We start from the raw sequence: 15,392 nt of genomic DNA, 5'->3' as shown, positions 1-15,392 counted from the left end.
GATTGAGCTACTTTCCAAACCAACAAATTAACGAGTCTCTAAAGGACACTGTCGTCACTTTATTACTCTTCGACTTTTATAAATACTAGTTTTTCGTACTAAGTATTATTTTATATAATTAAAATTAATAAATATTAGTGTTTGAATAATTATTCATAATTATTGTTAACATAAAGAATATAGTTAAATTTTAAATATTATTATAACAATTTATTATAACAAAATATTTATATATTTGATATAAAACTCAAATGATGATAACAATATTTTGTTGTTTTTGACTTATTTATCTTGATTGAATGAAACTGCTAGTAATAAAAAAAATAGAAAAAATTTTAAAAATCATATGTTATTTTGTTTATCAAAATTTAAATAATAAATAAACATTTTTCAAAAATTCATTTTTTTTATCATTTATTAGATGAATAAATTTTGCTTAAAAATATAATTATTTTTTGGACATGTTAAAAATATTTATATTAAATTTCTATTAAAACACATATTTTAAAGTTTTATTAAAATACATAATAATAATAACAACAATTTACAGACACTATTTTAAAAAGTTAAAAAATGTAATATTATATAAAAGCTTTTATATTTTATTTATCATATTTTAAAAAGTTAAAAAATGTAATATTATATAAAAGCTTTTATATTTTATTTAATATGATAAAGAGTTTTAAACATAAAATATATAAAAATATCATACAACTTAAAAACATAATCGAAATTAAATATAATGATATTATCAACGCAAATACTTAAATGTAGTTTATATTTTTAAGGAACAACAAATTTAAATTTGAATTTTAAAAAAAATTAAAAAGAATTCACATTTAATTATGTATTTATTTCCTATATGGATAGATAGTATCAACGAATTAATCAGATTTAAGTCGACTTATTGTATTAATCTAATTCTTTTTCTAACATTAGTTAATCTGCACCAGTAGTTTTTACTTACTCAAACAAATTTTTCGGCAAATCCAATAATTTTCCTACGAACTAGGGTAAGATTGTTTGGAACCAAGATTAAATAGCAAGTTTAATTAGGTCAAAATTAGAATGGTTGAATAATCAATAATTGATGACATATTTATGGAGATTTAATGTGAGAATCTAATAATTAGCCACATTCAAACCTCCATATTTCGGTCAAAACTATATAATTAGCAAATAAATTATTAATGCCATAAACATGAGAAATAATGGCATTATTCCTTGAACCCATTAATTATTGAAGGGTCGGTTGCAGGTTGGTGAAGAGCATGCTCATTTTTATCCTTAATAATTAATTACTTTTTCCACATGTTAGGAATACAATATATGAATACAGAAAAATTAAAACACAAACAATATTTTTATATAGTATATAAATTATTTAAATGGAAAATTAAAATTATATATATATATATAATAATTTTGATGATCTATTTTATCAAATTTTATTCTTATTTTGTTCTCTTTGTTGTTTGTTTTTTCATTTATTTATTTTGATTTTTTTTCCATGTGGTGTTGACATAACGTCGTTTTTATTTGTCAGATCCACACTTTTGATGGCAAAATGTTAAATTGCTCAAAAAATTGAAATAAGTAGAACTGAGATGGGGAGGAGAGAGAGATTGGTTAAAAAATTGAAATTAAAATAAGTAGAATTGAGAGTGTAATGCCCAAGATTTTATATCGTGTTAAATTATGATTATTAATTTTTAATCGAGGCAATTTTGAAAGGGCTAACTGAAACACGAAATGAGATCGCGTGTAAAAATTGATGTGCGAAAACAGTAGCATCGGCGCACATGAGCGAGGGTTCCAGAAGGGTTGGCGCACATGCGCGACTTGGATTCGCGCACATGCGCGAGACAACCCGAGAGGGGGCATTTTTGAGCAGAAGCCTCGCGCATATGCGCTGACTAGGGCGCGCATATGCGCGAGTCTCCTTGAAGCCACACGCTGAGGCAGAATGTCTCGCGCATATGCGCGGAAGGTGGTCGCGCATATGCGCGAGACGTGTGCTAAAAAATATTAAGCCACTCGTCCTTTGCATGTACGTGGGAGTATAAATATATATATATATATATATATATATATATATATATATATATATATATATATATATATATATATATATATATATATATATATATATACCTTCTTCAGAAAGCAAAACAAAAGAAAAAAGGGGACGAAAGCTTGGGAGAAAATTAGCTTTAAATTTCAGAATTTGATTTACGATCGATCCGTCCGTTAGATTCTAAATCCGACTTCGGTACTGAGTTCATACCAACGCAGGCTACTACAGGACGTAAGTTTTATTACGTTTTGACATGTTTTGAAAATATGATGTTGTTAGAATTGAATACACGTCATATATAATGTTCTTGACATGTTAGACATCGTAGAATCGAAATCAGATTAAGAAACGGATATCATATAGAATTGTTATGAATTTCAGAGTTGAATTGACTGAGATTGATATCATATTTGTACGGTGGTTGATTGTAAATTATTGGAATTAGTAGATATTAGTTTTGTATCACCGGTATCGCAAGATCGTGCTGTTGCACCGTCAGAATTTGATTAAGTAGAGATATCGTGATTTGATTAGAATATTGATACAGTATATTGATATTGTCATTGCCAGATTGAACAGTGACAGATTTTGAATCAAGAATTTGATTGTATCAGAGCGACAACAAGAAAGGTATAAATAAATGTTGATTCGGGATTGCACAACTCGAGTTAGGTTTGACTTGAGTTTCCCAAAATCACATACTTTATTTTATTGCATTGATATTTGCAGATTATCAGATTGATATGTTAATCTATTGACTTAGAGCAGAGTCAGAGTTTGAGTCTAGGGCAGATCAGCCTAGCTAGGGCAGAACCGCCGAGTCTTTGTCAGAACCGCTAAGACTCTAGACTTACGGTGTATCGATGAGCTTAGATGTAGATCGACTTCTATTGTAGACATTCGATACAGCATGCCGAAGTCTAAATTAGATCGGGATCCCTAGGTCAGAAATAAGATAAGATAAGATAACAAGTCATTGACTTAAATACAGATTCGTATTTGTTCATGTAGTCAGATTGGATACATGTTTTAATAATTGTTTATGTTTTTATATACGTTTTATATGATTGCATTGATACATTGTTTATACTGGGATATTTATATCTTTCCGGAGTTATCCGGCTGTTGTCTTGTCTATATGTGTGCATGGCAACAGGTGGGACATGTTCAGGGTCACAGAGGTGAAAAAAGATCTAGTTAGAGTGGAGACTACAGACTTGGACTAGAGATAGGGTTTAAACACTTGACAGTTAGTTGTTGAACCTGAGATGTGTATGATTGTATATTTTATCAGATTTATACTTTGATACTTATATGTATAGGAGTTTGATTCCATTACCTTCCGCATTTTTAAAAAAAATTTAGACCCTGTTTATTATAATTGGTTAATTAGTCCCAATCACGATTAAAAAGATTATTAGCGTCCGGGTCCCCACAACAGGTGGTATCAGAGCGATAGATCCTTTAGATTAAGATAGAAGAGGCTAGTGAGCGGAGTAGATTGAGGTTTTCTTTCCTGCTTTTGAATGCTAGCATGTATTACTGCTTTAATACATGTTACTTCTTTATCTGATTTGATATAGTAATATGTTTTATTAAGACTGGATCAGCACCGATTCTAGATCAGCAGTAAGATGATCAGAGGAGGATTGAAACAGAATTGTGGTATTTGTTACTAACTTATTTGGTTATCAGATATGCCTCCGAGACGAGTACCAGAACAGGGAAATACATCAAATCCTCCAATGGATGTTACCCCGACTCCAATGGAAACGTTACTGAAACGATTTCAATCATTTCATCCGCCAACTTTGAAAGGAACAGAGAACGCTGTGGAGTGCGAGAGTTGGCTTGATGATATAGAGATGTTGTTCGAATCCTTGGAGTATACAGACGAGAGGAAAGTGAAATTGATTGGACACCAGTTACACGATGTTGCAAAGGACTGGTGGATTACGAGAAAGAGAGCCATGGAGCATAGAGGTACGACTATTACCTGGAATATATTTAGAACTGAATTCTACCAACGTTTCTTTACAGTGTCGTACCGAAAGGACAAGGGGGCGGAATTTGCCAATTTAAAGCAAGGACAGATGAATATAGAAGAGTACATGTCAAAATTCTCCACCTTGTTGAAATTTGCTCCACATGTAGCTGACAGCGAGGAAGCTACTGCCGACTAGTTCATCAATGGCCTGAACCCCGATATTTTCACATTGGTGAACACAGGGCGACCGAATAACTTTACTGACGCCCTGAACAGAGCTAAGGGAGCAGAAGCCGGTCTGATGAGACAGAAATGGGCTTCATTTGTGCCTCCAGCACCGAGACCACAACAACCACCTCCCAGATTTGAGGGTGGCAGCAGCAGTGGAGGGAAAAAGGAATTTTTGAAAGCCAGGGGAAAGCAATTCTAGAAATCTGGCAGTAGTTCTTCCAGCTCCGGTGGTTCTAGATAGAGTTAGAGTTACATTGGAGTTTATTGCAAGACTTGCAGAGGAAGGCATGCAACTGAGCAATGCCAGGAGTGACTGGTAGTTGCAACATCTGTAAACAGCCGGGACACTTTGCTAAAGTGTGTCCACAAAGAGGTTCCCAAAGATCCCAAGGAGCCGAGTCATCGGGATCAGCAGCACAGACTGAGAGACGATCAGCTGCTGTTCACACATTCCAGCCAGCGCCATCTCAGTCACAGCAGAGGCCAGGAGATAGCCAGACCATTAGCCAGCTTACTAGACAACATGCCAGAGTATTCGCTTTGACGGAGGAGCAGGCTCAGGAAGCACCAGATGACGTTGTGGCAGGTAACTGTTCTTTATGTGGTTACTCTGCTTACGTATTGATTGATACCTGTGCTTCACACACATTTATTTCTGAACGATTTGCATTAAGTCATGCATTGCCTGTAGAGTCTTTAGTTATTGTAGTGTCTATCTCTTGCCTTTGGGGATAGGTCTGATATCTGTAAACTCTGTTAAGCATTGTGTACTACAGTATGACGGGCATGAGATTGAATTAGATTGCATCGTACTTGGGTTGTCCGATTTTGATTGTATTATCGGTATTGATATGCTGACCAAGTACAGAGCGAAAGTTGATTGTTTCCACAAGATAGTGAGATTCAGACCAGATATGGCTGAAGAGTGGAAATTTTACGGTAAGGGTTCTAGATCGAGAATTCCTTTAATATCCGTATTATCTATGACTCGATTGTTACAGAAAGAAGCAGAGGGATTCCTTGTGTATTCAGTAGATTTACTGAAGTCGAGTCCAGCATTGGCAGACCTGCCAGTGATATGTGAGTTTGCTGACGTCTTCCCAGATGAAATCCTGGGATTACCTCCAGTTAGAGAGATAGACTTCAGCATTGAATTGATGCTAGGTACAGTGCCAATTTCTAGAGCACCAGTACAGAATGGCGCCAATTGAATTGAAAGAATTGAAGAATCAGCTGGAAGACTTACTGGCCAAGGGGTACATCAGACCGAGTGTATCTCCTTGGGGTGCTCCAGTACTGTTTGTAAGAAAGAAGGACGGTTTGATGAGACTCTGCATCGACTATCGGCAACTAAACAAGGCAATGATAAAGAATAAATATCTTTTGCCTCGTATTGATGATTTATTCGATCAGTTGCAGGGTTCTTCAGTAAGATCGATTTGAGATCTGGATATCATCAGCTGAGAGTCAGAGATTCTGATATCTCAAAGATCGCATTCAGAACCAGGTATGGACATTATGAATTTATTGTCATGCCGTTTGGTTTGACGAATGCTCCAGTTGTGTTTATGGGATTGATGAACCATATCTTCCAGAAATATCTCGATGATTTTGTGATTATTTTCATCGATGATATTTTGATTTATTCAAAGAATATGAATGAGCATGCTGAGCATTTAAGAACGGTGTTGCGAATTTTAAGGGCGGAGAAATTATATGCTAAACTATCAAAATGCGAGTTTTGGCTGAGACATGTAGTATTTCTGGGTCATATTATATCCGGAGATGGGATATCAGTGGATCCTAGTAAGGTGGAAGCCGTGATTTCTTGGCCAAGACCGACATCAGTGCCCGAAATTCACAGTTTCATGGGTTTAGCGGGATATTACCGTCGTTTCATTAAATATTTTTCGAGTATAGCTAAACCAATTACTCAGCTGACTCAAAAGAATGCTCCATTTGTTTGGTCTGAAGAATGCGAGACCAGTTTTCTGGAGTTGAAGAAGAGGTTGACCAGTGCCCCGGTGTTGACTATCCCATCCGGTACTGGTGATTTTGTGGTTTATTGCGACGCTTCCCACAGAGGATTGGGATGTGTGCTGATGCAGCGAGGGCATGTTATTGCTTATGCCTCAAGACAACTTAAACCACGTGAGACTCGTTATCCAATTCATGACCTTGAATTGGCAGCCATTGTCTTTGCATTAAAGATATGGCGACATTATCTTTACGGGGAGAAGTTTGAGATATATTCTGATCATAAAAGTTTGAAATATCTGTTTTCATAATCTGAATTGAATATGAGACAGCGAAGATGGCTTGATTTGCTTAAAGATTTTGATTGTGAAATCAAATACTATCTAGGAAAGTCTAATGCAGCAGCTGATGCACTAAGTCGAAAGGTATGTTCCTTATCCTTGTCGACGATTGGTGTTTCAAAGTTGATAGAAGACTGCTGTTTGTCTGGAATAGCATTTGAAACAGATTATAGACCGTTGAGACTTTATACGGTGCAAGTAGAACCAGAGCTGATTTTAAGAATTAAGACATCTAGAAAGTTGATCAGAATATACATAGATCAATATCGATGGTTAGAACAGGACATCGATTGGAATATCAGGTACGTGATAACGTCTTGTATGTGAATAATCGTTTGATTGTGCCGAATGTCCCAGATCTGAGACGACAGATATTGTCAGAAGCGCACAACAGTCGATTCAGTATTCATCCTGGTGGCAGAAAGATGTATAATGATTTGAAAAGACAGTTCTGGTGGAAACAAATGAAGACTGACATTGTCGAATTTGTTTCCAAATGTCTGAATTGCCAGCAGGTGAAAGCAGAAAGAAAGAAACCAAGAGGATTATTACAGAATTTGTCCATTCCTGAATGGAAATGAGATCAAATTTCCATGGATTTTGTGACGCAGTTTCCGCGTTCCTCCAAAGGTTGTGATGCGATTTGGGTCGTGATTGATCGACTGACCAAATCCGCATGTTTTATTCCGTACAATATGACGTACAAATTTGACCAGATGGCAGAGATCTATGTCAGAGAGGTGGTCAGATTGCACGGAGTGCCGAAGTCAATTGTATCAGACCGTGACCCTCGATTTACTTCGCACTTCTGGCAGAGTTTGCAGCAGGCTCTCGGTACGAAGTTACATCTGAGTACCGCATATCATCCACAGACCGACGGACAGTCAGAGCGGACTATCCAGACACTGGAGGATATGCTGAGAGCAGTAGTGCTTGATTTTAGCACATTGGCAAGATGCATTGCCGCTTTGTGAGTTTTCGTACAACAACAGCTATCAGACGAGTATTGAGATGGCACCATTCGAAGCGTTGTACGGAAAGAAGTGTCGATCCCCTCTCTATTGGGATGATATCTCTGAAGTGCCTGAGATTGGACCTGATATGATCAGAGATATGACCGAAAAAGTGTAGCTAATTCGAAAGAAAATGAAGGCAGAACAAGACAGACATGCCAAATACGCCAATGTTCGACGTAGACCGTTGGTATTTGAAGTAGGAGACCGAGTATTGTTGAAGATTTCACCTTTTAGAGGAGTTGTCAGATTTGGCAAGAAAGGAAAACTGTCTCCACGATACATTGGGCCTTATGAGATTCTCGAGAAGATAGGAGATCGTGCCTATCGACTCGCCTTACCGCCTTCATTATCCGGGATACATGATGTCTTTCATGTATCGTTATTAAGGAAATACCTTCCTGATGCTTCACATGCTATTCAACCAGACAAGGCCGAACTGGATGAGACGTTGAGCTATGTTGAAAAACCGATCCATATTATTGATCGTAAAGAAAAACAGCTGAGAACGAAGACTATTCCACTTGTAAAAGTTCAATGGACTCGTCATGGCACTGAAGAAGCAACCTGGGAAACTGAATCAGATATGAAGCAAGAGTTCCCAGAGTTATTTCGATGATGTAAATTGCTTATACAGTTTTTGTATATATACTCCTTATTGATACGATTGATTACCTGAGATTTCGAGGACAAAATCGTATCTTAGGGGGGGGGGGGAGAAATGTAATGCCCAAGATTTTATATCGTGTTAAATTACTATTATTAATTTTTAATCGAGGCAATTATGAAAGGGCTAACCGAAACACGAAATGAGATCGCGTGTAAAAATTGATGTGCGAACACAGTAGCATCGGCGCACATGCGTGATTATATGCGCGCACATGCGTGAGGGTTCCAGAAGGGTTGGTGCACATGCGCGACTTGGATTCGCGCACATGCGCGAGAAAACCCGAGAGGGGGCATTTTTGAGCAGAAGCCTCGCGCATATGCGCCGACTAGGGCGCACATATGCGCGAGTCTCCGTGAAGCCACGCGCTGAGGCAGAATGTCTCGCGCATATGCGCGTAAGGTGGTCGCGCATATGCGCGAGACGTGTGCTACAAATATTAAGCCACTCGTCCTTTGCATATACGTGGGAGTACATATATATATATATATATGTATATATATATGTATATGTATATGTACCTTCTTGAGAAAGCAAAACAAAAGAAAAAAGGGAACGAAAGCTTGGGAGAAAATTAGCTTTAATTTCAGAATTTGATTTACGATCGATCCGTCCGTTAGATTTTAAATCCGACTTCGGTACTTCGTTCATATCAACGCAGGCTACTACAGGACGTAAGTTTTATTACGTTTTGACATGTTTTGAAAATATGATGTTGTTAGAATTGAATACACGTCATATATAATGTTCTTGACATGTTAGACAGCGTAGAATCGAAGTCAGATTAAAGAACAGATATCATATAGAATTGTTATGAATTTCAGAGTTGAATTGACTGAGATTGATATCAGATTTGTATGGTGGTTGATTGTAAATTATTGGAATTAGTAGATATTAGTTTTGTATCACCGGTATCGCAAGATCATGCTGTTGTACCGTCAGAATTTGATTAAGTAGAGATATCGTGATTTGATTAGAATATTGATACAGTATATTGATATTGTCATTGCCAGATTGAACAGGGACATATTTTGAATCAAGACTTTGATTGTATTAGAGCGACAACAAGAAAGGTATAAATAAATGTTGATTCGGGATTGCACAACTCGAGTTAGGTTTGACTTGAGTTTCCCAAAATCACATACTTTATTTTATTGCATTGATATTTGCAGATTATCAGATTGATATGTTAATCTATTGACTTAGAGCAGAGTCAGAGTTTGAGTCTAGGGCAGATCAGCCTAGCTAGGGCAGAACCGCCGAGTCTTTGTCAGAACCGCTAATACTCTAGACTTACGGTGTATCGATGAGCTTAGATGTAGATCGACTTCTATTGTAGACATTCGATACAGCATGCCGAAGTCTAAATTAGATCGAGATCCCTAGGTTAGAAATAAGATAAGATAAGATAACAAGTCATTGACTTAAATACAGATTCGTATTTTTTCATGTAGTCAGATTGGATACATGTTTTAATAATTGTTTATGCTTTTATATACGTTTTATATGATTGCATTGATACATTATTTTATACTGGGATATTTATATCTCACCGGAGTTATCCGGCTGTTGTCTTGTCTGTATGTGTGCATGGCAACAGGTGGGACAGGTTCAGGGTCATAGAGGTGAAGAAAGATCGAGTTAGAGTGGAGACTATGGACTTGGACTAGAGATAGGGTTTAAACACTTGATAGTTAGTTGTTGAACCTGAGATGTGTATGATGGTATATTTTATCAGGTTTATACTTTGATACTGATATGTATAGGAGTTTGATTTCATTACCTTCCGCATTTTTTAAAAAAAATTTAGACCCTTTTTATTATAATTGGTTAATTAGTCTCAATCACGATTAAGAAGATGATTAGCGTCCGGGTCTCCACAGAGAGATAGAGAGTTCTCGTGCGATTCAAAAAATTTGAGTAACCATCAACTATAACTTTTGCTATTTGAGTCAAGATCGCGTGTTTGTTGGGAAGGTAATTGTTGGGATAAAATAATTGCTCTTGTTGGAAAAAAGATCGAATTTTTATATTTTGGTTGTTGTGCGATTTAAAATATTTGAATTGTATCGTTACAACCAAATATAATTTTTTTTTTATAAATTGTCAAATGTTTGATCCTAAGTAAAGTCCAATTTTGATGAGACAAATGACCAAACCTTAACAAGGGAAAATATAAAAGATTAGAAATTGCAATTTTCCTTTATTGAAAATTTCAAAAAAGATATTATGGGAGTTTTATATTTATAACTTTTATTCTTTTATCATGCACGAGGATAGGTGTATTTCGAGTTTTATGATATCATGTAATAGTAATCATTAAAATGATTTATTCAACTAAATTTGTTTGACTAATTTCTTTGTTAATCATGTCTCATGAATTCTCTATAAATATTGCTTCGATCTGAAAACGGCTAAACCATGTGGTCTCAGACTAGATCCCAAGCATATAAATTTGTTTGTTTTTTTAACATAAAAATTAACTTTTTATTTTTTCTTATTTAATTCATTCAAAAATGGTCGTCAAAGATTCATTTCTCTAATGACAAAAATTTGTGTGAGACAGTCTCACGGGTCGTATTTTGTGAGACGAATATCTTATTTGGGTCATCCATAAAAAAATATTTTTTTTTGCTAAGAGTATTACTTTTTATTGTGAATATCGGTAGGGTTGATCCGTTTAACAGATTAAGATTTGTGAGACGGTCTCACATAATAAGACCCACTCTTTCCCTCGTGGCAAGGGTGAGGATTCAATTCCCACTACTTGCGTGGAATGTTTGGTTATTTATGTAATTAAGTTATGTTTAGGTAAATCTCTCGTCTTGATTGTATCAAAATCAAATAAAAAAATGGTTGCACGATTATTTATTAGAGAGAGAGATATTTTTGTTTAAAAAAAATAAATGTAGAAATTAAACTATACATTTGTGACAACTAAAAAAAGAAAAAGAAGCCTATATAATTGGACAGAGAGAGTATAAATAATTACTAATAATTAAATATTTAACCAGATGAATTATTGATAACTACGAAAGAATTAAATGTGAACTGTATTTTTTTTTTGTAGATTACAAGTCATTACTAATTAAAGGAATTAAAGAAAATCGAAATTAAAAAATGTTATGTAGACCGGAAATAGGATCATTTGATTAATTTTGAAATGAGATATGCATCGCTTATTGATCATGACAAAATGGCTTGCGTACACATATATAACAGTCAAGAAAAATATCTAATTTTCGATATATAGAGGTTATCGTATAGAGAAATAACGAATTTACCGAAATTTTCGATATGATATTGTAAGGTCCAAAATACGATAACATAATCTAATTTCCTGTAAATCTAAGAAAAATGAAAAATCTCTAATTAAATTATTTTAATTGCATTAATTAAATGTGTTAGTCATGTTTACATTTTTTAAATACGGTTTTCTATTAGAATGCATAAAACTGTGTTTTAAAGGTTATTCGAGATGCGACCGAGGAATGGAGAACAAGGACTGTAAAGGGAAAATATTTTTATTAAATTATTATTTTTAATTATTTAATATATGATATGGTGTGAATTTTGAAAAAGGTGTCTTTTGAGGTGTTTTTGCATGTCGAGTCACATTTTAAATCAGAAATCGATTTTTGAAGAAAACAATAACTTTTTGGAGGCTCGATTATTATTTTCGAAAACTTTCCTAAACGAGAAATTTTTCCTACATTATAATAGACCTAACGCTCCTATTATACCATGGTTATTGGGCTCAGCTTTCTACCCAATTATTTATATTAAAATATGGATTTTCGAAACCACAAAACACTTCATATCACACAAGAAACCTAGGGTTTCTCCCTAGCAACACACGACCATGCACACACCCATGTTTTTGAAGCAATTCACATCGATTTTTGATGGAAGAAAACGCAACAAGGTCTCTCATGTCTATCCGACAACGTCCCTTTGCGTCTAGAATTGTTTATCCATGCATGAATCAACAAAGGCATGTCTTATTCATTTTTTCTCATCATTCATACCATATTTTGTGTTAATATGTGTTCTTGCAAGAAAAATTTTAAAAATCCGAGATGAAAAAAGTCAATCCAGCTAGAGATGTTGGAAAATTTGAAGCTCGGTGGGAAGGACCTTTTAAAATAACTCAGAAAGTTAGTTCGGGAGCATTTTATCTAGAGGATGCTCAAAGATGTTCTCTTAAAAGACCCTGGAATGTATTTTATTTAAAAAAGTATTATGCTTGAAAGATGTAATTATTTGTTTGAAGACATAATGAAAGTTATTTTCTTCTCAGAAAGTGTATGAATATTATACCTAAGTCCGGGAGGTACGAAGCCTCCAGTTAATCTACAAAGTGCCGGGACAGGATCCCTGGCCTAAGGCTCCGTACCTTGGTTATTAATAAGCCCAGGGCTCTACACACTGGCTCGAGACACTACACTTCGACCATTCCCAAATCCCGGGACATGATCCCCGGCCCAAGGCTCCGTACCATGGTTATTAATAAGCCCAGAGATCTACACACTGGCTCAGGACACCACACCTCGACCATTTCCAAGTCTCGAGACATGATCCCCAGCCCAAGGCTACGTACCTTGGTTATTAATAAGCCCAGGGCTCTACACCCTGGCTCGGTGCACCACACCTCGACCATTCCCAAGTCCCGGGACATGATCCCCGACCCAAGGCTCCGTACCTTGGTTATTAATAAGCTCAGGGCTCTACAACCTGGCTCGAGGCACCACTCCTCGACCATTCTCAAGTCTCGGGACATGATCCTCGGCCCAAAGCTCCGTACATTGGTTATTAATAAGCCCAGTGCTCTACACCCAGGCTTGGGGCACAACACCTCGACCATTCCTATGTCCCGAGACATGATCCCCGGCCCAAGGCTACGTACCTTGGTTATTAATAAGCCCAGGGCTCTACACCCTGGCTCGGGACACCACACCTCGACCATTCACAAGTCCCGAGACATGATCCCTAGCCCAGGGTTTCGTACTCTGGTTATTGAAAAAATCCAGGGCTCTGTACCCTGAATTAGAGGATTTTACACCTCGATCATTTTACTAAGTACAAAGATTTTATTCAGCCCAGGGCTCAACATCCCGACTATTTATTTCAAGAGAACCAGGGAACTCCCGGAGTATCAGACTGGGGTGGGGAGGAAGTTCGGGCTTTGCCCTTACCCTTGTCCTTTTTCAGAGCTCAGGAAAGGCCAGAAGATGAAGGTTGGTGTGAGGCCCGGGGCCGAAGAGGGCGGGGGGTGATCGCCGGTGCCATGAGGTTGCACGGACAATGAGCGGCTCCTGACAGGCTTCTAGGCGGAGGGAACATGAATGAACCGATCTTACGCCGGAAGGAGAGGGATTCCGAGACTGTTCAATGTAATGGACTGTACAGTTGAAGAGGGCTTAAAAGATTTGATTGGTACAACTCATATCACGAAGGTGCATCTTCTTTTCGGTAGCTCATCATATATATGTATATGATGAAGGAAAATTTTTAAGTTTATGCATATTAATGAAAAGCTATTTTTATTAAAAGTATTTTCACTGTTGCATGTGGATGTATACACATTACTTGTTACTGTGGTTAATGCTTACTGAGTCAATAGACTTATTAAGTGTGAATGATGCAGGTGAGGATTTTGAATATGTTGGGCTGATGGTGCACTAAACTGAGGACCTATGCTTTGCTAGTTTTCCACACTATGACGTTTCAAGTATATATAGTATCGATATCGAAATATTCGGTACGTTAACGATATAAATTTGAAATTTTCATTATATACCGAAATAATATAAATAAATCAAAAAATATATAATATTTTTAAATAATAAAGTCAACATTTTTTAAAAATATAATATATTATTTTGATATAAAACAGTATATACTAATATCGTACAAAAATATCAATATATCACATTATTTCGATATAATCGGTATACTAATTATACATACGAAAATTTTGCTATATCAAAACTCGATATTTGATATACCATATATTTTTTGATACAATATATCACCCCTACACACATACACGTGTACTGCACATTCTAAGTGTGAGAAATTGTCTCTGACATAGTAAAGAAAAAATATACAACATCAGAACGGAATTTTGAATAAAGTTAATTTAAAATATCATTTATTTTCGAACACACGTCCTTAATCCACTGATTTGTGTGTTAAAAAATAGTTAATCTTCACTTCCATGTGGTTTCGTTGACATGAATTTGTCATCCTTGATGGGAATGAAGAACAAAATCTCTAGCTAGCTTAATTGTTTGAATTACATTTGAAATGAAACTGGTTGATTAGTTGGTATTTAAAATGTCGCTCAAGATAATATCAGGAAAATGTTCCACTATTGATTTAATAAAACACCAACACAAAAATTCAAATAATATAAAAAATTCAATATATATATTTATATATATATATATATATATATATATATATATATATATATATATATATATATATATATATATATATATATAGATTCATCCCCCTCCTTTCGACTAGTTGACCAAAGGTGTACAATTACACATCCCACGTCGGAAGCCATTATATATTAATTTGTAGCATTTCGAATCCAAAAAAAAAAAACCGATAAATCTAGGCGTTTGATACGTGGCCAAGAAATGCCTGATAGTATTATGATTTTATGCTATATAATTGCATGTATAAATTATCTCAATCCAAACCATCATTAATTCGAAGCTCCTCTCTCATGTTTTAAAAACGTAAACTTTGTTGAAATCTGAAATGAAATATGTACCCAAAGACAGGAAATATGTATTTTTTTCGATCTGGTTATGTCTTAATGGATATTTAAATAGAGATAGAAGATATATGAAGTTAATTTCTTCGTAAATTTTGTTTTTATAAATTATTTTTTAAATATTTGCGAGATTTTAGCTGTGAGCTAAACCTAGATAGAGGATTAAAATAAATATTAATAAATTAATTTGAACTTCCACAGAATCTCTTTAGGAAAAAAAACTGAATATTACAGCGTAAACTTTCTGCTGCCCAATCAACACACTCACCAAAACCAGTGCTTCTAATATAATATATCTCACTTTAT

This window comes from Primulina eburnea, chromosome 1, assembly GCF_022965805.1.
Source record: "Primulina eburnea isolate SZY01 chromosome 1, ASM2296580v1, whole genome shotgun sequence".
NCBI classification, from domain to species: domain Eukaryota; kingdom Viridiplantae; phylum Streptophyta; class Magnoliopsida; order Lamiales; family Gesneriaceae; genus Primulina; species Primulina eburnea.
The sequence above is the reverse complement of the archived record's forward strand: the minus strand, read 5'-3'. Positions refer to the sequence as shown.